The following is a 25,301-nucleotide window of genomic DNA, read 5'->3' as shown; positions in this document are numbered from 1 at the left end:
TTTATTTATGCATGGGGGCTTCCGGGATTTTACGAAGGTTAACTAGAAAGTTAGCATAAATCAGAGTTTTCCAAATTTCCATTGTATCATTTCGTTTAAATTGAATTATTACAGGCTTATTGCTCATAACATCCATGTTCTATGATTTGCAGAAATTTTCTTGCAATGACTATGTAAAAAAGAAAAATAAACAGGCATTTACAGGCATCATTCCCTCTTGTGGTTTCCTACTTCAAGGCATGTACTCAAAATTAACTAAGTACGCGGGCTGTCCAGAAATTAACCTTCGTTGTACCATAAAAAATGCACCGGAATAGATACAAAAAATTATTATTTTCATCTCAAAACCACATACCTCTGCTATTTTTATACATATTTGCCAAATAGAATTTAACATATGTCATGTCCTTAAAATAATTTTCCTGAGATCTGAGGGGTCGCGGTAGTCCAGTGGGTAGAGCGTTGGACTGCTGACCGAAGGGTCCCGGGTTCAATTCCCGGGTACTCTGCAGTCAAGGCACTCTGGGTACCTGCAGCTCCACCCAAGCTAAAGTGATTTTTCGGGTACCAGTTCTTCCTGGGAAACCATAACCGGCACAGGGAAAGGAACTGGCCCCCCTACCCTGATGTGTGAATTTTCACACGCCGTATAGGGCTTAGTACTGGGTGATCTCTACCATCACCTACTAAACCGACCTTTGGGTTAATTACTGTGTTTATGAGATCTGAGATCTCAGCCAACCGATGGTGGCATCTCGAAGTTCCTCGTCGAGAAGAGCACAAGACATGTGATAACCTAACTCTTCAGCCTTATTTCCATGCAGCAGAGTTGTAAAAACCTGTGGATAACTTTATAATGCACTCAGATTTCGTAAAACGCCAGTTTTGACGAACTTTTTCGTCAACTCCCTGAAGCAATTTATTGTTCACCAAATACGGGCAAACAGTTCTTGGGCACTGAGGACATTTGTCCGTTCACTCTTAAGCTAACTGACAACACCGCTGACACACAAAACACTATTATTTTTCGCGTTTAGTCGGTGCATAGTACAAATTTCCCGGTGAATATCAGCAGCTTTGTAGCTTATTGTCTGTAAAAACTATATCACTGAACTGATTTTACATTTCGCGGGATTTCTAATTTTGATGTTCATTTTGACTCGCTGCAGTAAAAAAAAACAAGCGGTGTGCCATTCGAAGAACTGCAGGTCGAGGCGCACTGCCCTCCTGGGTGAGTCAATGCAGTGACCTTCAGGTTCACTCCACTGCTGATCGCGCTACACGAAAACGGAGGTCACCTCCTGGACAGAACACGTATTTCATGGAATTTAAAAATTAAAGGACAGCAATCCTCTGATAGGTTTCCCCTTTAGAACTTACGGTATTTATTCATATGTATTTATGAAATAGAGTGAGTTGTTGAAGTAATCAAAGGACCTGGCAAATGACGAAAAGTTTTCGAGGGATTCCTCTTCCGACTTCGGAAACCCCTCCTCCCGTCTCGAGATATCCATCCGCCTCCTCCTTCGCCACCCTCTCTCTCTCTCTCTCTCACCCTCTCACCCTCTCACCCGAGATCTCCACTCAGCCCCATAATGCCGCTAGGTACGATAAATATTTGGCACACATGGTAAGACCGCAATGTCGGTCGGGACACGGAGAGGACGCTTGCGGCCGGGCGAGCAAGTGGGAGAGACGAAGGCTGACTTGGTGGACATGGGGGCTCCTTGTTGGTTGCTTGGTGCAGGGAGAGGGCGGGAGAAAAGGGGAGGGACCTCGTCGGACCCTCCAAGTATGCGTGTGTGCGGGCGCGCTTGGGCAAAAGGAGAAACCTTTCGGATAGAGGAAAGGATGAAGGACGGCATGAAAAAGTTTCAGTCTTTAATGCCACAACGCTTGGCCTGAGCACCCTTCCGGTCACTAAGCTTCATCCGGTAGCAATGTATTTGAAAAGAAATAAATCTGACAAAATATAGGAAAAACGTTCAATAAAGAGCGCTCAGAAAATGGTAATAGCATATTCTATAGGACATAACTTCAATACTATATTGAAATGGTCGCTTAATATGAATTGCGCTTGAGGTGAAAGCTTCATGGATTTTATTTATTACAGTAATGGGAGACGTTGGAAGTTAAAAAAGCGATATTTGTCACGATTTTAAAACTGTTCTAAGTTCGCACCGATGTTAATGCTTTGAAATCGGATTGCGAAGTGTATTACGCATCAATCATTCTCGTTTTTTCCATTTTTTGATGGCAAATTGTTGAGGGTGTATTATTGTGAATTTTTTAATATGCGCTGTTTAAATGTGAAATAACTTTTGTGTTTTTCCATATACGTGTATGTTCACGTTTACTTCCAATCCACCGTAGCCACGATTTTAGGGTGTTATATTAATGATTGTGGATAATTTTAGTTTCATACAGTTATTTATAACTGATAATTTACGTGAGTGTTTACGCTTTTGAAATATTGTAAGGTATCACCCTCCATGGCCTTGTATGAACTTTGACCTAGAATTTATATTTACCATTTCAAGCGGATTTTGTTAATGCTCATTCAGTTGTAGAGCACTTTATTACCGGTTTAGCCATTAAGTAGGCACGTAATTATTTATTTATTTTATTTAACTTGAAATGACACAATTGATTGGGAATATATCTGCATGTTTGGCCAAAAATGGTTTAATTATATGGGTGTGGAAATTCTGTTATAAATTCTGCCAAGAATATTCTTTCATATGTATAAGTACCACTACCACAAGATTAAATCGGTGAACTATTGTTTTAGAATTAAAATAAAACATATTTTATATAATAGTAATTAGGCTATTGACCATTAAGTCAGTGTTTCCATGATACTTATATTATTTTTCATTTTTTGATCTTTCATGAAGAATGTTTTGTTTCTCATTCCGTGAAAAATATTTGTATGTTTCCTCGCTGTTGTCACGCTATCTGCAATTATTTCGCCGTTTTTTGTTTCAAAACAATGTGCAGTTTGACGTTTACCCTGTATTTCTCTATTATAGGACCAGAAGGACGTTGAATTTTTCTTAAGATATTTGCAAAGCATTTTTGATTTGAAGGGCTTTACTTTTCCAATTCCTGCACCATTCCTTTAGTTTCTGTTTAAATGCTTACAAATAAACTATATGTTTATTCTTATAACTCTTTAAAAATCTGATTGCAGCCATCTTAATGCCGATCTAGCTTCCACGTTAGGTTCTACCTTCTAGGTTCCTTACTGTCGCATTTAAATTTAGATGGAATGTACGCCTCGATTCCTTTTTGTGCAATAGTATTTGAGAAATATTTCCAAGTGTTCTCTTTGTCGATTGTCAGGGTTTTTGCCTTGTATTCCGGTAATTATTTTTTTTATATATTCTCGTATTCCATTAAAATCTGCCTTGTTGAATAAATATAGTTTACGCTTTTCTTTGTCCATTTACACGAACCTAGGTGTTAACTATGGGAGAATAGTTTTATGGTCAGTGGCCATTGGTTACTGCTTTTCTTTGTCCATTTACACGAACCTAGGTGTTAACTATGGGAGAATAGTTTTATGGTCAGTGGCCATTGGTTACTGATCACGTCCATTATTTCAATATTTGTAATGATCGGGAGTAGAAGTCGCGAAGGCATCAAGTATGCTATGGCCCCGTGTTGGCGGTTTGACAATTTAACATCCGCCACTCTCGCCAGCGCAGAGACACATGTCCAAGTGCGTTTTCAGAAGTCCCCTATCCCTTTCATCTACTCCTAATTTTGTTTTACTATCAGATCGTATATACCAATTGGATATTATGTCGGGATATATGGTCCAGATATTTCCATTATGACATTTATTTCATTTAAGTAAGGTTAAAAACATAATGCAATCGCATTAATCATATGACTTTTCCTAAATATTGTCTCTTGAATGAGGAAAATGATTTTAGCATTGAAACAAAAATATATATTTAGTAATTTGTCTTTGGTTAAGCTTCTTCATAACACGTGGATATTATTAGAACAGTTGATCTTTATGATTACACTTCGCATTCTGCAGAGTTCTACTAATATCTCACCTTTACGGAATATTTGCGTAAAGTCTGCAAAACAAACAAACACAGTCTGATTGTATTCTAAGTATCTCTCTGTTAGTGACCTAATTGCTATGGCATCATTGTTATTATTGCCATGTGCATACCCTCCTCCCAGCGGATAGCAAACGGATCATCCCTGCAATTATAAGTTCCTCCAATCTACCGACTGATAATTCTGAGTATTACTATGTCTGCCTGGTAAATGAAAACTATTGCTCCATGTTCCTCAGATAAGGCTACCTTTCCCATGTTTGGACAAGGAGCTAACTCCGAATTGACAAAATCTAATTCCTTCCTTATAAATGTTACGAATTAGTCCATAAAAACTATTCCTATTTTTTCTGGATTTATGTGTCGCGGATGTATGTAATCGTGTGCTCCCACGGTTTCTTATTATTTATTTTATTTCGTCTCCTCAATGTTCTTTCCATCTCACCATTCAGTAAGCCTGAACCTAAGCTATCCTTATCCACGTCATATTCTTTTTCTGTGTCCATACTTGCTGGCCCAATATCTTTACCTCGTAGTTCCTCTATATTTTCCCTTCCACTGTCTTGAATATTCTCTGGGACAATCCATTATTTTCCCGCCATATCTTAAATTGTTTTCACGAATTTTCTCACATTATTTTCTGACATCAGCCTCCTGGTTTCTGTGGCTCAGTTTTTTCCCACCTCAGTTTATTATATCTCTCTTTGTTCTTACTGTAAATTATTTCTCTTGATTGATTTGGTCAATGTTTTTTATTTCATTGTCCTAGCTATCTCCCTTAAGTGATGTCTTGAATCTGGCACTAATCATCAATAGCACAAGAGTATTTTCTGAGCAACAACCTGGTAAACTGCGAGTTAATCTTGTTTCAAAATATGCTTCCAACCATACCAGAGTACAACAAATATTTTTCTGAATTTCCAGGAGTTTTTTATGCCTAACTACGCTTACTGTGGCGTTCAAAACAGTTGATTTTTATGATTACACTTCGTATTCTGCAGAATTCTATTAATATCTCTCCTTTACGAAATATTTAATCACTGTTCAAATCTCAATTTCTACCAACTTCACAAATCACTAAGCGGGAAAAAACAATAGATAGGCGTCCGCACTAAAAATCTCCTCCCGAGCATAGGTGTGTCACTATTTTACTCATAAAATATTACCATTTACTACGCGGAATACTCCTTGCGATAGCGCTGACATCTAGGGGTGATTTTAAAAACTTTTTGAATTAACCTGGTGCTCTTAATGTTTCAGAACTCTGCTGTCGTACCTTTTCCACATTCGTACTCATCAGACCCACTACCATCTCTTCTTTTGTCAACCATCGCGTGTCCATCACCCATCTCCAACAAACATTTCCTTCCTACTAGATGCGTTATCAAGGAGAGATTTATTTGCGTAAAAAATTCTGTCGAGATACTTTGGTATAAATTCTTGTATCGGTAAAGTAAGAGTAGAAATGAACAAAACACTGATTAAAGTTTTTCGTATCGCCCAAGAAAAAATTTTTAAATCAATGAATTATTATAATTCAACTGATATTATTAAAATTACATTCAACTAGGCATTTATAAATCTCTTAACATGCATTTTTATTCACATTCAATTATATTGCAAATAAATAATGAAAATAAATTATATTTAGGATAAATTTAATCTAATATTTTTATTCAAAATGAAAATATGTTTGAACGTTGTTAAATTCTCATTCATATTTGTTTGCGTTCATAATATCAGCTCATATTGCATAATATATTACCAAATATATTTTGTGTTACGCAAAGTTGTAACCGAAATATTTGGAAATTTTGAAAAAGAAACAATCGAGAAAAATTTCTAGTTTTTATCAAAAGTCGAAATGTGTGATCAAAGTTTTGGAAATGAAAATGGTGACTTTTAAAGTATCCCGAATTGACAAATAAATATTTTCTCGCATTAAATGGTAGAAGACAATACATACATAGATTGCAAATGGCCAAGTACGCGTAAATGGATGTGAGCATCGACAACCACGAGGACTGCCGGGAGGCTTTGGAGAAACCCCGCTCCAAACTCAAAATTTTCCTTCTTAAATCTTCTTGAGCTACGAAATGAGAGGGTAATGTCCAAGAGCACGCTCTTTATTGTAAACGTTTTCATGGCGAAACGTCTTTCAATCAGACAACGGATGTAATTTACCACAAAAGGTAAGCCGGTCAAAAATTATAGGGATTGGACATGAGATTTTAAAAATAAAGGAAAATAATAAATTGCCTAAAGCTAACAGTTTCAGGCTTAACTTTGTGGAATTCTTTCATGGTGAGGGTGAAAGAAAGAGAAAAAACAACTTTGCACTTCCACAAACTTTTTTAATGTAACACGACCATGGTTTCGATGCTGCACATCATCTTCAGGTGACCTTCACCTGAAGATGATGCGCAGCATCGAAACCATGGTCGTGTTACATTAAAAAAGTTTGTGGAAGTGCAAAGTTGTTTTTTCTCTTTCTTTCACCCTCACCAATAAATGGCCTGTTCAAGAGACCACCGGAGGATAAAAATTGCTGGCAACGGAATGGAAATAAGGTAAGGATACTGAGTCAATCCAAGGAATTGGCCTCTTTCCATACTCACATACACACATATACACACATACACACATACACACATACTGTGCCATTTTCGAGGGAATAAAGCATTATTATTTTTTTCAAAAAGGCAGGCAAGTTATGGGCAGGATTGGTACTTTAAAAATGGATCAGTGTTTTGTCACCGAGAAAAGACTGACCCAAAGACGAAAACTCTATGGTTTAGAGTTATATTTGACTTAATTGTCACCATTTTGCCACGTTATTGAAATACGTGTGCCATACCGAATGAAATAAAACTTCCGATGCCCATAATGACGCAGTGCCACGCGAACTGTGACTAGATGAAGTTTTCTTGAGTTTGTTGGAATGATTAAAGGAATGAAAAGAGTGTGCCTGAAAATGGAATGTTTGGGCCGGTCATTATGCATTCACTCATCAAAGTTTGCCGCTGTTAGTCCGGAATGCAGAGGGCTTTTTGAGAAGCAGGTATATATTTCCAGGGAAATTAATAAATGCAGTTTAGATGCATTGCTGTGAATGATATTGGAATGAAAGTTATCCGCCGATTCGGTTCGAAGTTCAAGGAATGTTTTTGGAGATTACTTAGTAATGAGTTATGAAGATTCTCTACGATTCTTCCTCCAGTGGTACCGACTAGCAAGACGCAGGTTGTTGTGATTTACGCCTAGTACCCTTAATTTCTCTTACTGACATACTACCTTGAACAAAAAGTTCCCGGAATAACCACCGTGTGGCGCTCCCATCGTTCCGATTTGAGATATGTTTTTTTTGTTAAATTGGTACATCTGTTGTTGATATTCCCTTTAAATCTTAGTGTCATAACTTGACATTTGCAAAAGTTACGTAGCCAAGAGTACATCTATCTCTGTGTGTGTTGGCGATTTTTTACAATTGCAGAAATGGATTTAAATTTGCAACAACGAACTTGTATTAAATTTTGCGTAAAAAACGGATTTAGTGGCGCACGGACGTTGGAAATGTTGGAAAAGTGTTTCGGCAACGATTCTCTAAAAAAAACGGTCGTTTACCAGTGGCACGAGCGGTTCAGAAGTGGTCGTGAGTCAATCGAAGATGATGAACGCAGTGGCAGACCATCGAAAGTCGGTGAAAAAATTGATAAAGTAAAAGAAATGTTGGTCAATAACCGCAAATTAACCATCAGAGAAATAGCGGAGGACTTGAACATTGCCTATGGATCCGCCCAAGACATTGTGGTTAATGATTTGGGTTTCCGTCGTGTAGCAGCAAAGTTGGTGCCAAAAGACCTCAATTTCATGCAAAAAAGAGACCGTGTTGACGTCGCAAAAGACATGATTTGCGAGGCTGAATCCGATCCCACATTCATCAAAAGGATCATTACTGGAGACGAGACGTGGGTTTATGAGTACGACACGCAATCCAGACATCAGGCAAGTGAATGGCGTTCACCAAATGAGCCAAGACCAAAAAAACCACGTCGTTTTCAGTCAAAAAAGAAGGCAATGCTGACGGTTTTCATGGATTACAACGGTGTAGTGCATCATGAATTTTTGCCAGAAGGCCAGACAGTAAACAAAGCGTATTATTTGGGCGTTATGAGACGTTTGCGTGAAGCAATTCGCCGAAAGAGACCAGAAATGTGGGCAGAAAACTCGTGGATTTTGCACCATGATAACGCACCGTCGCACAGTGCTATCATTATTCGTAATTTTTTGACGAAAAATGCAACAAATACCATCCAACAGCCACCGAATTCACCTGATTTGGCTCCCTGTGACTTCTTTCTGTTCAATCGAGTTAAAAAACCATTACGGGGAACGCGTTTTAGCAGCCGAGAGGAAGTAATGGAAAAATCGCAGGAAGCACTGATGGACATACCGAAAACCGACCGTAACTTTTGCAAATGTCAAGTTATGACACTAAGATTTAAAGGGAATATCAACAACAGATGTACCAATTTAACAAAAAAACAGAACTCAAATCGGAACGATGGGAGCGCCACACGGTGGTTATTCCGGGAACTTTTCGATCAAGGTAGTATGCAACAGCACTCAACATTCGTGACGTTTCAGCTTCAAATGATAAATTCCTTGCTTTCACACGTAACACATATATCCTGGTAAGCATGCAATTAGCAATGCAGTTACGTCAAGCAGGATAGGCTATGTTTAGCATGATGAATCGAATCATCGCCGTCGTCGGTATAAATATTATTATTAGAATCCTTTAATTGCGTAAAATAAAAATGCATTATACTATTGTAACAGAAAAAGACAATACTGATATTATATATTTTAGGTCCATGTGAGGTGAGATGGAAGTATAGCGGAGATTACTGGACCGATCATTTAAGAATAATATACAGCGGCGGGGACGAGAGCCAACGAGGGGTTGCCATAGTATTAAATGAAGAGGTAGGAAGAAGCGTAGTCCACATAGAGCAGGTAACCGAGAGAATACTACTAGTAGAGCTAAAAGCAGAACCGACGAACTTTATTTAGGTATACATGTATTATTATATTTATACAGGTATACAGTTATTATTCAGGTATACATGTCACCGAGCAACCATAAGGAAGAAGAGGTCGATAGGATATATGATCGGTCAGAGGACATAATCGGGTGTGTTCCTGCAGGGAAACATTTGATAGTGACGTGGGATTGAAATGAGACGGTAGGCGAAGGAAGAGATGGGGATGAGGTGGGGGACTACGGTTTAGGCACGAGGAATGACCGCGGGGAGAAAGCAGTTGAGTTCGGTTGGAGACAGGGCTTGGTCAACACCAACACTTGGTTTAGACGCCACAAAAGACGCAGGTATACATGGAAAATGCCAGGTGACTAAGAGGCCATAAGCTAGATTACATCCTAGTTAGACACAGTTTTAGGTACAGTGTGATAAATTTGTACAGCTTCCCGGGAGCAGATTCAGACTCCGACCACAATTTAGTTGTAATGACATGTAGCGTCCGTTTTAAAAAGATAAGGCAGGGGCGGTGAGTTAGAAAATAGAATGCAAAAGCATTAAATGGTTTGGAAAGAAAGAAGTACCAAGAGGCCGAAGGGGAAATCATGGAGGATGGTAGAGAAATAAGTAATATCTAAGAAAAATGGGAATGTAACAAGAAAGGGTTAACGAAAGCCGCAAAAGACACTATTCTAACCTTTAAAAGGACTAGGAAACCATGGATTACGGATGAGATGATTACAAAGATGGATGAGCGGAGAAAATGGAAGCATGTAAATACAAGGATGGGAAAAATGAAGTACAAAGAAGTAAACAATAAATTGAGGCGAGTAACAAATAAAGCAAAAGAAGCATGGTTTAAGACGCAGTGCGAGGATATGGAAAGTTTGAAGAGGAAGGGTGAAATCGGTGCGCTGCATAATAAAGTTAAATCTTTATCGGGAAGTAAGAAAGGGAGATCTATGCTAACAGTTAGAGATAAGGCAGATAAGGTAATAGTTGACACAGGAAAGATCCAAGAGAGATGGAAGGAGTATATAGAAGAACTTTATAGTAAAGAACTCAGACCAACAAAGTTAGACATTGAAAAAGAAAATGACGTAGAGGAAGACAGCTTAGGTCCAGGCATACTAGACGATGAGATAGAAAGGGCATTAAGGGAGATGAAACTAAATAAGGCCGTGGGGGTGGACAACATTCCCGCGGAACTATTGAAATGCTTAGGAAAATGTGGGAGAAAGAGGCTATATGGGCTAATTCGGAGTATCTATGAGGAAGTAATCTGGCCAGAAGTCTTTGTGAGATCAGTTTTAGTTCCTATAACGAAAAAGGTAAAGGCTACATCATGTAAGGACTACAAAACAATAGTTTGATATCCAACGCAGCTAAAGTTGTTCTCAGGATCATAAACAAAAGGATAGAGAGTAGGGCAAATGATTACTTAAGAGATGACCAGTTTGGGTTTAGGAATGGGAGGGGTACGCGTGATGCCATTGCAGTAATGAGATTATTAATCGAGAGGAATATAGAACACAACTAGGAGGTAAATGCCTGTTTCGTAGATTTCGAAAATGCGTTTGATAGAGTGAATTGGGAAAAACTAATGACTGCTCAGCTGCGGGTGGGGAACCGGGAGTCCGGATGTGCAGGGTTGGGAAGAGGTGTAAGGCAGAATTGCCCAATATCACCGTTGCTGTTCAACCTGTTTGAAGAGGAAATGATTAAAGAGGCATGGAAAGAACTGGATGTAGGAATGAAAGTTGGCTGGGAATACGTAAACTCAGTTAGGTTTGCTGATGACCAAGCTGTATTTTGTCAGGCAGCCAAGGAGTTGCAAGCATTGCTTAGTGAATTGGAAATTCAGTGCGACAGGTATGGGATGAGAATCAATATTAATAATACAAGGGTTAGACGATTTTCTAGAAAGAAAAAAGCTAAGCTAAACATTAAAATACGAGGGTAAAAACTAGAGCTGGCAGAACAGTTTACGTATCTCGGAATGTTTTTGGACCAACACGGTCAAAGTAGTTGGGACGTAAGGAGAAGAATTGCGCTAGGCAAAGAGGCTTGCACAAGGTGGAGGAAGTTGATGAAAGGGTCGTTGAGTAAGGATATTAAGAAAAGACTTGTAAAAACTTTGATATGGAGCTTAGCTATTTACGCCGCGGAAACGTGGTCATTGAAGCTGGAGAATAGACGTAGACTGGAGGCTTTTGAAATGTGGGTGTGGAGAAGAATGGAGAAGGTGAAATGGACAGAGAAGAAGAGAAATGAGGAAGTACTTGGTATGGTGGGCGAAGAGAGGGGTTTTTTGGGGGAAATCCTATGGAGGCAGGAAAAGTGGATGAAGGGGGTGTTGACCGGCAGTGGGATGTTGAAGACTCTGATAGAGGGGAGAATGTTGGGCAAAAAAGGAAAGAAAAGGAACAGGATAGGGATGCTGGACGGGATGAAGGGAGGAAGAAAGTACTCAGAGATGAAGAGAGACCTGATATAGAGTAGGATGATGGATTTTGTGTTTTGTTAGGAGTAATAAAATGTTTCTTTGGTAGTTGTGTCCATCCAAAAACCTACCTTTACCGGTAGATTACGTAATAATAAATAAATATTAATATAATAGAAATAAATAAATAAAAATATATGTATAAAAGAATATTACAATAAAATATTTCTGTAAGGTTGGACATACACTAATATGTGTACAAATGAAACACCAGACTTGAGGACAATTATAATATAATAGAGAGGAAATAATACTACGGCAAAACTGAACTAAAAAGTAGTCAAATGTAAAGGTTTTATGTGATGCTTTTTAATTAAAATCCCTAGTTGTGGTGCTTTTGAGAAATCGGTTTATTTCAAGATTTTTAAGACCTTGATGTTTAGTATGGGGAGCAAAGGAGGTTAGGTAATAAACAAGGGAATATAACACTAAAAACTAAAAAACGTGAAGCATTCTGGTTGCCCTTTTCTTGTCGTTGCATATATATGAATATATATATATATATTTATATATATATATATATATATATATATATATATATTCATATATATATATACATGTACATTTATATATATATATATGTATGCATAAATATAAATATATATATATATATATATAAATGCATACATATTTGATTTGATTGGAGATTGAGTGCATATGAATTTTCCTGAATATATGAGCATTTAATATGCACAAATTGAGGCATCCTTCATAGGTATTCTCTTGTACTTCATCACAGGGAAATAAGGTTTCACTCCTTTTTTCGTCGAGTGCGCAAAGTGAGAAGGAGAAATATTGGAATTTAAACTGAGAGGTACTTTGAAAACGCAGGCAAGGGATGAAAAATACCTCACAGTCGAGAGCCATGGGGGCGGGATGATGAAGAGGAGGAGTGAGGAATGACGAGTGTGCGGCAGATGCTATGCAATGATTGGTTGGTAGGGGCGGTGGAAGGGGCAGGGGTCCACGTTCGCGGGGTCAAAGGGGTACGCGCTCCTGCGATGAGATTGATAAAGGTGATTTTGCTCCTTGTCCTCCTCGGGCGAGGAGGACAAGGAGCAAAATCACCTTTATCAATCTCGGTCGGGAAGGCGAATGGGGTGGGAACGGTTTGAGCTCGCTCGAACACAACGCCCGAGCAAAGACGAGAGAGGCGACTGTGAAAGCGACGAAATTAGGGAAAGGTAGATAGATAGATAGATAGTGGTCTTTATTTGGGCGAAATTGAGACCAAATGGTCCCTTCTTCCATTCAACCCATCGTCGTATACATATTATATTAGCCATTAAACTTATAGTTACTTTAATATGTACACATAAATACACATAGACAAACATCAATTCATTTAGAACAGATTTGCACATCGAAAAGAAAAAAGTATATACATATATATAGACACACACATACACATGCATACACATACACACACATACATACCTATATTCATACACATACCTACACATATACATACATATCCACACACACATACATATACACACATAAACATACATACATGCATTCATACACATACATAAATACGTACATAATTACGCACATATACACCCATACTTACATACATATACATATATACTACCTTGATCAAAAATTTCCATTGCTTTTCATTTTAAATAAGATAAAAAGAAATGACATGCTTTTTGCAATCTGTTATGGAGAGAAGAATGGGTATTAGTGCATATTTTATTGCATATGTCTCTCAATGTATGTTTTATGACACCGAGATGATTTTCCAAACCAAATATTTATGAATTCCTTTTTGTTTCAGGATACGCGGTGAACTCTGTACTGAAAGGGAATGCTCCCAGAATTGCGTGACACAATTTGTCCATACATGCTATCAAATAAAATCCAATCGTTCTAACTCAAATTAAACTAGGATTATCCGTCCTTTTGAGTGCTGTAGGCGCAAAACCTTAACTTCCTTTGCTTATTCTTTCCTGTCATGTTTCCAATGCAAAATATCGACGATTTCCACGTGACGTCACATAGTATATTCTCCCATTCTCTCCATGCTAAAACCCTACTCTTGTGTGACGTCATTCATAAACCTCTTCGAGGGACAATTCCACCTCAAAGCAATTATCATAGCGGGAACGATAAAACCTATATTTAGGTTATATATCCGTCTAAAAATATTGTTTTTATATTGTGTGTGTGTGTATATATATATATATATATATATATATATATATATATATATATATATATATATATATAAATGTATATATATATTAAAATATATATATATAAATATATATATATATATATAAATATATATATATATAATATATATATACACATTTATATAGAAACAGATATAAGGGAAAGGGATAGCAACACACATAAATGTAAAAATATTTCCTGGACCGGGATATGAACTCCGGATCTTTCCACTTGCCGGGCATGTATATATATATATATATAAACATACATATTATATATATATATATATATATACACATACATATTATATATATATATATATATATATATATATATATATATATATATATATATATATATATGTATATATATATATATATATATACATACATATTATATATATATACTACCTTGATCAAAAATTTCCCGGAATTTATTCAGAAAATTAAAAATACAAGTTTATTCATCTAAATCTATATTGTCCCCTTCAAAGTAATCCCCATCGACTGCAACACACTTATGCCAGCGCTTGATCCAATCCTCGAAACATTTTTTATATTCGGTTTTCGGTATGTCCATCAGTGCTTCCTGCGATTTTTCCGTTACTTCCTCTCGGCTGCTAAAACGCGTTCCCCGTAATGGTTTTTTAACTCGATTGAACAGAAAGAAGTCACAGGGAGCCAAATCAGGTGAATTCGGTGGCTGTTGGATGGTATTTGTTGCATTTTTCGTCAAAAAATTACGAATAATGATAGCACTGTGCGACGGTGCGTTATCATGGTGCAAAATCCACGAGTTTTCTGCCCACATTTCAGGTCTCTTTCTGCGAATTGCTTCACGCAAACGTCTCATAACGCCCAAATAATACTCTTTGTTTACTGTCTGGCCTTCTGGCAAAAATTCATGATGCACTACACCGTTGTAATCCATGAAAACCGTCAGCATTGCCTTCTTTTTTGACTGAAAACGACGTGGTTTTTTTGGTCTCGGCTCATTTGGTGAACGCCATTCACTTGCCTGATGTCTGGATTGCGTGTCGTACTCATAAACCCACGTCTCGTCTCCAGTAATGATCCTTTTGATGAATGTGGGATCGGATTCAGCCTCGCAAATCATGTCTTTTGCGACGTCAACACGGTCTCTTTTTTGCATGAAATTGAGGTACTTTGCTGCTACACGACGGAAACCCAAATCATTAACCACAATGTCTTGGGCGGATCCATAGGCAATGTTCAAGTCCTCCGCTATTTCTCTGATGGTTAATTTGCGGTTATTGACCAACATTTCTTTTACTTTATCAATTTTTTCACCGACTTTCGATGTCGATGGTCTGCCACTGCGTTCATCATCTTCGATTGACTCACGACCACTTCTGAACCGCTCGTGCCACTGGTAAACGACCGTTTTTTTTAGAGAATCGTTGCCGAAACACTTTTCCAACATTTCCAACGTCCGTGCGCCACTAAATCCGTTTTTTACGCAAAATTTAATACAAGTTCGTTGTTGCAAATTTAAATCCATTTCTGCAATTGTAAAAAATCGCCAACACACACAGAGATAGATGTACTCTTGGCTACGTAACTTTTGCAAATGTCAAGTTATGACACTAAGATTTAAAGGGAATATCAACAATGGTATACCGTTTAATAGTGAAAACAACAGTTTCCAAGAAAAAACAGCAAATATGCCTTCCTGGTATCACTACACAGTAAAGTTTGGCATCTGGTTTGGCCATTTAAAAGCTACGCCCTTGGTCATATAGCTTAATTTTTTTTTGTGTTTTCGTTACTGTAATTAATTCACAGCCTTATCAAAATTAAAAATTAATCCGGAAGAATTTTGAGACTCTGTAGAAAATTCTAAAATATATTTTCTGTAAACTTTCCCTATGTAAAATAAATATATATACATATATATACAGAAACACACACACACACATACACATATATATATATATATATATATATATATATATATATATATATATATATATATATATATATATATATATATATATATATATATATAAACCACCTCAATTATCATTCCCAAGATTAACATGATGGACTATACAGATATTTTGAGTCCTGGCAACTACGGGGCTCGGCCCAATCGGCCGTGTGTCGTGCCCGGCAGCGGGGGAGGCAAGGCTTCCGCGGTCGTCATCCCACCAAACCCTTGCAAGGGAAAATCAGCAGCAGCAGGACAGAGGACGCAGGAGAAGAAGACCAAATTAGTTAGAATAGGAACGTGGAATGTTAGGACAATGATGAGGACAGGGAAATTGGAGAATGTTAAGCGAGAGATGGAAAGGGGAAATATAGATATTTTAGGTCTATGTGAGGTGAGATGGAGGGATAGCGGGGATTACTGGAGTGATAAGTATAGAATAATATACAGCGGCGGGGACGAGAGCCAACCCCTCGTTGGCTCTCGTCCCCGCCGGACGGGGGACATTGATCAGTTATCAATTAAACAATCATTGAACTGCATAGTGTAAAGTTCTACTTTGTTCGACGCATACTCTTTTTTTCAACGTTAAAACAACTGAATTGCACCGTGCATTGTGGCTTACTTTGCCATCATCAGATGCACAAAAACACATTGTGAATGAATGATGCATGATGTAGATTGAAAGATATGTTGAAAATTAAATAAGGCAAAGATCGATGTTTCATTAAATTGCTTTAAATTCGAGAAATTTGAGCGAATTTATTGAGCAAATATCAAAACCATACATTACTATATCACTTCTTAAGCAATGGCAATAATAAATATGAATGGCTGACAATGAATCTTGAGTTGAAATGAGTTGAAACTTCCTTCATATATCGAGGAAGCCATTAAATGATAAGCTGAAGTTTAATTTTTGACGCTGATATAAAATTACTATCAACTTTTATTTTTAAATATAATATAAAATGAAAAGCTGACCCCCTGGACACTGAAACTGCTTCTAGCCAAAATATTGAAGATTTTGTTCTGCACAGCAGTTGAAACATGCATTGCTCAGGAGAACTTAAACCAATGAAATTTTAAATGCATATTGCTGGGCTAGTGAAAGGGAATTTGATTCCGCATGGTCGCTCAGATTACATCCCCATTTTCACTCAAGATTAATGTATTTTGGAGGCCATCGCATCCACCCGGAAAACCTCAGGCGGATTACAGGGAATACGAAACAGATCATCATACTACATCTCCATTGTGTACGTTGAACAAAAGGAAAAGTGATAATTTTGGCTTGGCATTAAATAGACCTTACACTCTATTATTAAATCAGCCATCTGGTTGTTTGCTGTGCTTTGATTCGTCTGGAAATAATTTTATCTTTCCCCTTGTACTTCCGTCGTAATCTCCTCAAAGGTTACCATTCAACCCACCCATTTTCTCTTCTTCGTACAGCCAGTGGCATCGAAATACGATGGAATGTCAATGCAGCATGATTTCTCACGCCCTGCAGGATGTACAATACAGTGAATGCGATGCCCTAAACGGAAGGATACGCAGGCTTATCTCTGCGGTGTAAGTTTTGGAAAGCGCACCATTGACCACCACCACGGCCACCAATCATTATGTGACGAGCCTCGCCTCTTTCTCTCTTTTCAGCAGGCACACGGACTGTATGTCAATGCTCATTGCTACAATTTGACACTCTTAGCCATACATTTGTCACCCATTGAATTTCAAACATCAGAACTATTCATTCCAGAGTTCTTTCCTAATCTCTTTCCTACGAAAATATTTCAAATTCCACTGCTTTTAAATCTCATAATAAAGGAAATTTATTAACGTCGGTTAAAATTTTGATACTGAGTCAGACGACTTTTTATGTCTAGAAATTTTGATATCCAAAGAAGGAGGCTAGGTTTTGTGCTTTCGAGATGAAAAAGATGGAAAAGGGTGAAATAATTATATGAACCATGAAAATTGGAAAAAAGATGTTTTGTGAATTTATTTAATGAAAGGGTTAGCTTTTGGAAGAAAATTATAACAATGCAGCAAATGTGAATGTAGGGAAAACAATGAGTGAGAAGAGGAACATTGTTAACTGATAGAGGAGGAATTGATATTGGACGAACGAGGTAGCTGGAGAAAAAGATAAGGTATCATAGAGGTAGTGAATGAAACGCCGAATGCGCGTAATTGAATATTGACTCATTGTAGTGGACGGTGATATTTGAGTATAACGCTGAAGGTTTTAAACATTTAACATTCGCCAGTGTCTAAGACCATCGGAAGTTTACTTTGACACGTAGATTCTGTGACGGAGATCACTGAGTCATAATTTGCTATTTTGAAGAGATTTCCTTAATTCTCATCAAATGTTTGGCATAGAGAGGCAAATTAAAGACACGCTGATTTGTAGGAAATAGCAGGCGTCCAGGTGGAAACATTTCAAGTTTATAATTCTTCACTTTAGAATCTCGTTAATTCAAATCTTAACCTAATATTTTTCTTCCCATCTTCGTACAACGTCTCATTTATCTTTCTTTATGAATCATTCCGGCTTATATTTGTTTAAGTATCTTACGCAATATTAGTATTTTTATTCAGTTATCAGCGTTTCCTCCCTTGAAGTTTACTTTTTAATCCATGCATTTTGGTTTTAGAAGTATACCAAAATAGTCAATAAATTATTAATCGAATATCCGCAGTTCACACGCTCATTGGTGACACCTTTTTTGTAAAGATTCGCTATCATGATGCGTTGATCAAATTTAATTGATACTGTAAAAACTAATATGTTTATGTGGCGTCCTTTTCAAATAACTCAGCGATGTCGAGTCAATTTACTTTGTTCAGCCATAGATATGTAAACATTTCCGTGCCCAGAGTCACAACTAGAATGGATGAATGTAAAACCCACTCTCCTTCAAAGCACCCACCGTCCTTGTCTCACCCTGTTCATTCTTCTTCTCTTTCGGTCTCTCTTTTCCTCTCTCGAAAACCAGTCTGCCAAGAATGAAAAGGGAAAGCCCTAATCCTCTTCATTACTCTACCCACGCATTAAACCCCACAGTGACACCTCCAGCAGCGTATGCCGCCAGTCTCTTCGCATTTTCACAGGCGATGACCTAAATGGTGCAAGGTTTCCTCTTTATTCTTGTTAACTTTTCTCTCCTGCGTGTTTGTGTATTTCGCTATCTATTCTTAAGACTTTTTCCACATTTTCAAGGTTTGTAAAAAGCATCTGGAAAAATAGATATACTTCAGATTTTGCAATATATAATGCCTTAAAATTCTTCAAAGTATTTTCTGGTATTTTTTTAGGGGAGGCGACTAGTAGATGAGGTTATTTGCACCATTAGGAATGGACAAGAAAGGATGAAGAGTGGAGAGCAACCCGGCGTCGGCATTAGCCTTCTCTTTTCGAAAGGCACCAAGGGGTCTGCAGCTTAACATTCCATCCGATGGACGGGACTATTTCGATGACCTTTGTATTTTTTAAGAGAATTTTGGTGACTTCTAGCACTTACCTTGAGGGAAATAACTCTACAAGTCGCAAATAACCTGTAGTTTATGTGTTGTTAATTAGGATGTAGAACATATTCGCACGCCAACACGTACACATATGTAATTTAAAATATTAACAAACTAACAGATACTTTGAGGCACTTCGTGTTGATTTCGTTTAATTCTTCAAACAAATAACTCCATCTACATTGTAGTGCTTTTAGGAGGAACATCATGCTTTTGACGGTAAAGGCATATGTTTCTGATGATCTTCGGCTTAAATTTTTAGTTAATAATTTTAACTATCTTAGCATTTTGCTAAAGGAAAAAAATTCCAATAGATGGGACGAGAAATTCAAAAGAGCATAGAGAAAACCGGAAATATTAACCCCCAAGCTGACAGGATTGCAAATAAATGAATAAAGAAGACATCAGAAGCACACTGAGATGGCTTTACAAGGCGGTGGTCATTGTAAAATCTATTTCTACCGGTCTCTGCCAGAACTGGTACACTATTTCTGTGGGAAAACAGCCAATTGTAGGAATTGATGTCATGTAATGTCGCTCTGCGATTTCATGTCCAAAGAATACTCAATTTATTGATTCCAATGCTCTATCTCGCTATTCAAAGCTACAAGTGAGCTTATGAGTCCTTTTCATTCATGCAAGCATTGCTTGCTGTGGGTAATGAATTGCACAAAACTTGTTCCATGTATGAATTACACACTATGCGGATATATTAGCTCTTATTAATTTTATCAAAGCAGTCAGAATAATTGAAAATTGATTCGTAACCCGGAGATACGGACCCGAGGCGATCCTTCGTCCGCCATTCATGTAGAGAAGCAAGCCAATCGACTTGGATCTGACCGAAACGGAAAAATATCTATTAACAGAGACAAGCAAAGGGACTTCACGCCTAAGTATCCCCGGCTTATGTTTCAGTTCGTCAAGCTGTGCCCCAAGTGCCAGTCTGCGTAAGTGGCAGACTGAATTCAAGAGCAGATCGGGTTTGTGTAAACTTAAGATGGTCAATACTTGGGTAATATAATGGCTAATCAAAATAGCACATCGGTTTCCGAAGTGCTCACGCCGCACCGCGGATTAGAAAAATAGAATGATTTAATGAAAAATGTATCGAGAGGATTCCCTTTTTCTTTGTGAAGACTAATGTAAGTTCATTTTAATTTTTATAGCGATAATTGGCTATAAGCATAGCTAAATAGGTTATTTAAAAGCAGGAAATCAATGACTCACCGAGGAGTATGTTCAAATAACCTGCGGAAAAGGTAAAAAAAACAAATATAATCGTGGACGTGATTGAGTTCGCTGAGATAGTAGGACGCGACACACAGCGTGACATAAACGAGAAATATTTCTTCACCACTAAGCGAAATAACGTGAGCTTAGGGATACCAGATAGTTTACAAAAGTAATGTCAACATTTTATAAAGAGGAAAACTCTTTGCATTCCCGCTCGGTAAAGAAATTGTCGAAATTTATTCCCACGCCGATTGAACCTATTTACTTTCCGAGACTTTTTCTCCTAATTTCTAACAAAAACAATTCGATGACAGAAAACGTTAGCTAGGTATCAAGTAAATAAAAAATGACGGAGTCGTGGAAGAATGTATCGGTCAATAGTCTCAAATAAACTGCAAATATTAACGATAGCTCTAGATTAAGTGAATGACTTTCTTATACGTACAAGATTTGCAGGAAAAATATTGGGAAAGTTTCCGAAAAATTAATTCCTTTTAAGCATTGCTACAATACCTCAGAATTCTTCAAAGTACATTCCTTGAGCGTCAACACACTTTTTCAGCTTGTGGGGATGAGATATAGTCTCTGGTGCCAAGTTGGCACAGCAACGGGGTTGGGGAATCGTCGCGATGTCGTTGCAGAAGGTATTCGCGAGCAGATATTCGACTATGCTCTTGGTCGTTCGTCAAGACATTAGGGAGAACGAGTTTAGCGCAGATCTTTCTCATCACCAAATTTACAGTAATAATGGTATGTGCCCTGCCATCTTATCAATGCCAATACGATCTACGATCTTGCCAACACTTATTCGACATGGTCTGAATTCAACACTTCACGCAAACACGTCAGGAAAATATTTTTGATGATACTTTTCATAAAATCTTTGTTATCTTCATCAGCTTAATGTTTGATATTCAACTCGAACACTCCATCTCACGTGTCTCGCTTAAGTTTGATCGCCCTCGTTTAAGTGGTCACGGATCACTGCAGATGAGCTATAGGTAAAAGTTTCTTTCTTTCTCTCGGCTGAATTCTCCACATTTTTAGCGAAATTTAACACGTTGTACGTTAAAAATTTACCCTGTTTAATTACATCCACACCTGTCCTGGCGTGTCAGAATATACTGGGTCTTTTGACCTGAGGGAAAAGCCAACTTAACAATTCATCCACGTCGAGACATTGAGACATGCCTCAACGTCACAACACCCTCGACCCTTCCCTGTTCCCTTCTCCCGCCCTCCGCTCCCTAGAGAGGGGGATCAGATTGCGGCCCGATGGTGAGGCGGCTGGCAGTCTCACGGCCAAGTAAGCGCTGAAAGGGAAGTGCCCCTTGATTAAATGCTTTGACTTTTCCTCGGCCTTCGACGCAAATGGATGACGAGAGAGATCAAAGGGAGAGAATGTTTCGTGGCAAAATACAGGAAACCCGGGAAACTTATGTAGTCACTAAAAGCATCGCAAACATCGGCGAGAACAAGAATAATAGGCCTATTTAGGACAAAAGGAAGTCCCAAACAGAATTTTTGAGGACGCCATAATTTAATATCAAAAAAATACAAATTCCAAAGAATAAATGTTTTCAAAATCAGTTATGCTTGAAAAAAATCAAAGGAAAATAAATTTGCACTTTTTCTCAAGTTTTGTAATCTTGTGGAAAAGTTCAAATATGTTTTCTCATAAGTAGCTGCGGTGTTTAGCACTAGTACTAGCATAAGTATGTGCTGTTTACAATGGTACCAGTATGCTTGTTTGAAATTCCACCCCACCCAACTTTTCCAGCATTTGGCAATCGATTTCTACCGATATTGCTTTTAGTACAAATCTCTTTATTATCATGCAAACGAAGTAAAATAATCATTTACATCTACATCTACGTAATGCCCCGCAAACCGCTGCAAGGGCGTGTGGTGGGGAATGCTGGGTCACTACCCTTAATAGAGGACAAAACCACATTGAAAATAAACGCATCCGTTCACTCCTACAGACATAGTGGCGAATGCATTCAGGCAAACACCCTTTCAACTTACAAGCATGCAAATACATATGCTATCAACTGACAAACAATTGCAACTTAGGATGCAATAAATATTTATCCAATAACGTGTAAGCTCGAATTTGACAAGTAAGAAGTTGAAATTCCACTACCACATGGGCATGTAACATAAAATGCTCGACTCCCCCAAGGATACAGGCACTCAATGTGACACAACGCTTCACATAGGCACACAGAGAAACGAGGGATGGAAGCGGAAACTTAAAAACAAACAAAGAAGAGGAAGGAATACTCTAACGAGCGCTATAGTTTTAATAGCATTATAATGCGGTCATACGGGAACGGTATTGACAACAAAACACACGGGGTTACTAGTAAGGCATGCAGTTGAGTTCCCAATACTTTGCTAGAATTAGGTGCTGAAAAATGCGGATCTGAATTTATTTAGCAAGCAAAACTTAATATTGAATGTATGTCTTCTAACGACTCAAACCTTAACTCCAGAAGAATTTCAGCGACGCTTTTGGTTTTATCGTAAGAGTTTTTAACGAAACGGTCTGCCCGGCGTTTAACCTTCTCAGTTTCTCGAATGAGATCTTTTTCACTCGGATCCCAATCGCTACATACATGTTCTAAATGAGGCCTCACAACAGCGTCCTAAAAACGTTCCTTGACTTTGGAGAAACTCCTGCCAAACAATTCGTCGAATGGATCCCAATTTTTTATGCATTTGCCCACATATTTTATGAGTGGGTGCCCCAGAGTAATTCTTCAGTGATTGCAAAACCTAGGTATTTTACCGTATCAACTAATTCTAGGTCATCTCAAGCTAATTTCTAAACACAACCCGTTAATATTTTAAAGAAATTTACCACCGAACGTTTATTAAGATTCAATGACGATTCCCTAATGCAATCTAGATCCTAGAATTGAACGATCCTCATCCCCAGCCATCTCCCGATAAATAACCGTATCATGCGAGATCTGTAGTATCTATGAGAAAAGAATTTGGTCGGAAAACTTTGTGAGATCAGTGCCAGTTCCTAGTTTGAAAAAGATAAAGGCTACATCATGTGAGGAAAACAGGACAATAAGTTTGATATCCCACGGAGCTAAAGTTGTTCTGAGGATCATCACAAAAGGATGAAGAGTAGAGTAAATGATTACCTAGGAGATTATCAGTTTGGGTTTAGGAAGAAGAGAGGCACGCGCGATGCCATAGCAGTTATCTCATTAATGAAGAGAAATATAGAACACAATCAGGACACATTTGCTTGTTTCGTTGATTTTGAATTGGCGTTTGTTAAAGTGAATTGAGAAAAAGTCTTGAGTGCATTGGAGTAGGTAGGATTAGATTGAAGGGACAGGACTTTGATATGGAGTGTATTTATGTACGGTGCGGAAACGTGGTCATTGAAGCAGGAGGATAGATGTAGACTGGAGGCTTTTGAAATGTTGGTGTGAGGAAGAATGGAGAAGGTGAAATGGACCGAAAGGAATACAAATGAGGAAGTATTAAGAATGTTGGGTGAAGAGAGGAGTATGCTAGGAGAAATCCTAGCATACTCCTCTCGAAAATTATAGGACAATAGTTTTGATTTCTCAAACAGCTAAGGAGGTACTGACGACTATCAATAGGAGAATAAATAGTGAGGGGATGATTTAGAGGAAGATGAGATTGGGTTTGTGAGAGCTATCTTGGCAGAATTGAAGTCACTATTAGAGGGGCACCTTAAATTAAATAAGGGTGTACGCATATACTTCTAAGTTCCGTGCATTTCCGGAGAACGTTTCAGAGTTTAAATTGGTTATAATCAACAAAGATATGTGCATATTGAAGGGGTAGGTGATTTATCCGAAGCCCATGCATCAAACTGCACATTTATAATATGCATTGTGGAAAGAAAGGTATACATAAAGTATAAAGTCGTATGTATAGTAGACACAAAGCCTTTAAGGGCTAAGTCTAAGAGAGGAAAAAGAGGGCCGACCAACATTCTCCGCTAAAAGACAAGAATAAATCACAGCTAGCTATTCAATTCCGAATACTTCCGTCCTCCCTTAATTCAATCCAAAATCCCCATCACCTTTTCCTGACCTCTCCTACTTTTCATTCTCCCCTCTATTACAGTATTCAACATCCCACTGCCAACCAATACACACTTCAACCATTTTTTCTACTTGCTTATGATTTCTCCCAAAAATCGCTTCTCCTCATATTTCGCCATACACAACACTTCGTCATTTGTTTTCTGTCCTCTCCACTTCACCTTCTCCATCCTTCTCCACATTTAAAAAGCCTCCAATCTATGTCCATCACTCTGCTTCAATGACCATGTTTCATGTCGGACATAACTGCACTCCACATCAAAGTTTTTAAGAATATTTTCTTAAAATCCTTACTCAACGTTCCTATCATCAATTCTCTTCTCCTTGTGAAAGCTTCTTGCCTAAGGCAATTCTTCTCCTTACGTCCCCAATGCTTTCACCATTTTGGTCCAAAACACTTCCGAGGTACGTGGAATTTAGCACCTGCTCTAGTTTTTCCCCTCTTTTTTAATGTTTATCCAAAGCATTTCTCATTTCTGGAAAACCGTACAATCTTTGCTTTACTTATATTGATTCTAATCTCACATCTATTACACTGAAATATTACAGTGATATATCACCATATCTCACAGAAACTGTCAATATTAAATTTGTAAAGAAAATTTACGAAACCTTCAATCCCGAGTGGAGTATTGTTTAACCCGGAATATAACCTTTGAAGCATGTTAGGGAA

The sequence above is a fragment of the Hetaerina americana genome, unplaced genomic scaffold (assembly GCF_022747635.1).
Source record: "Hetaerina americana unplaced genomic scaffold, ioHetAmer1.1.p SCAF_34, whole genome shotgun sequence".
NCBI classification, from domain to species: Eukaryota; Metazoa; Arthropoda; class Insecta; order Odonata; family Calopterygidae; genus Hetaerina; species Hetaerina americana.
Note: the sequence above shows the minus strand (reverse complement) of the source record.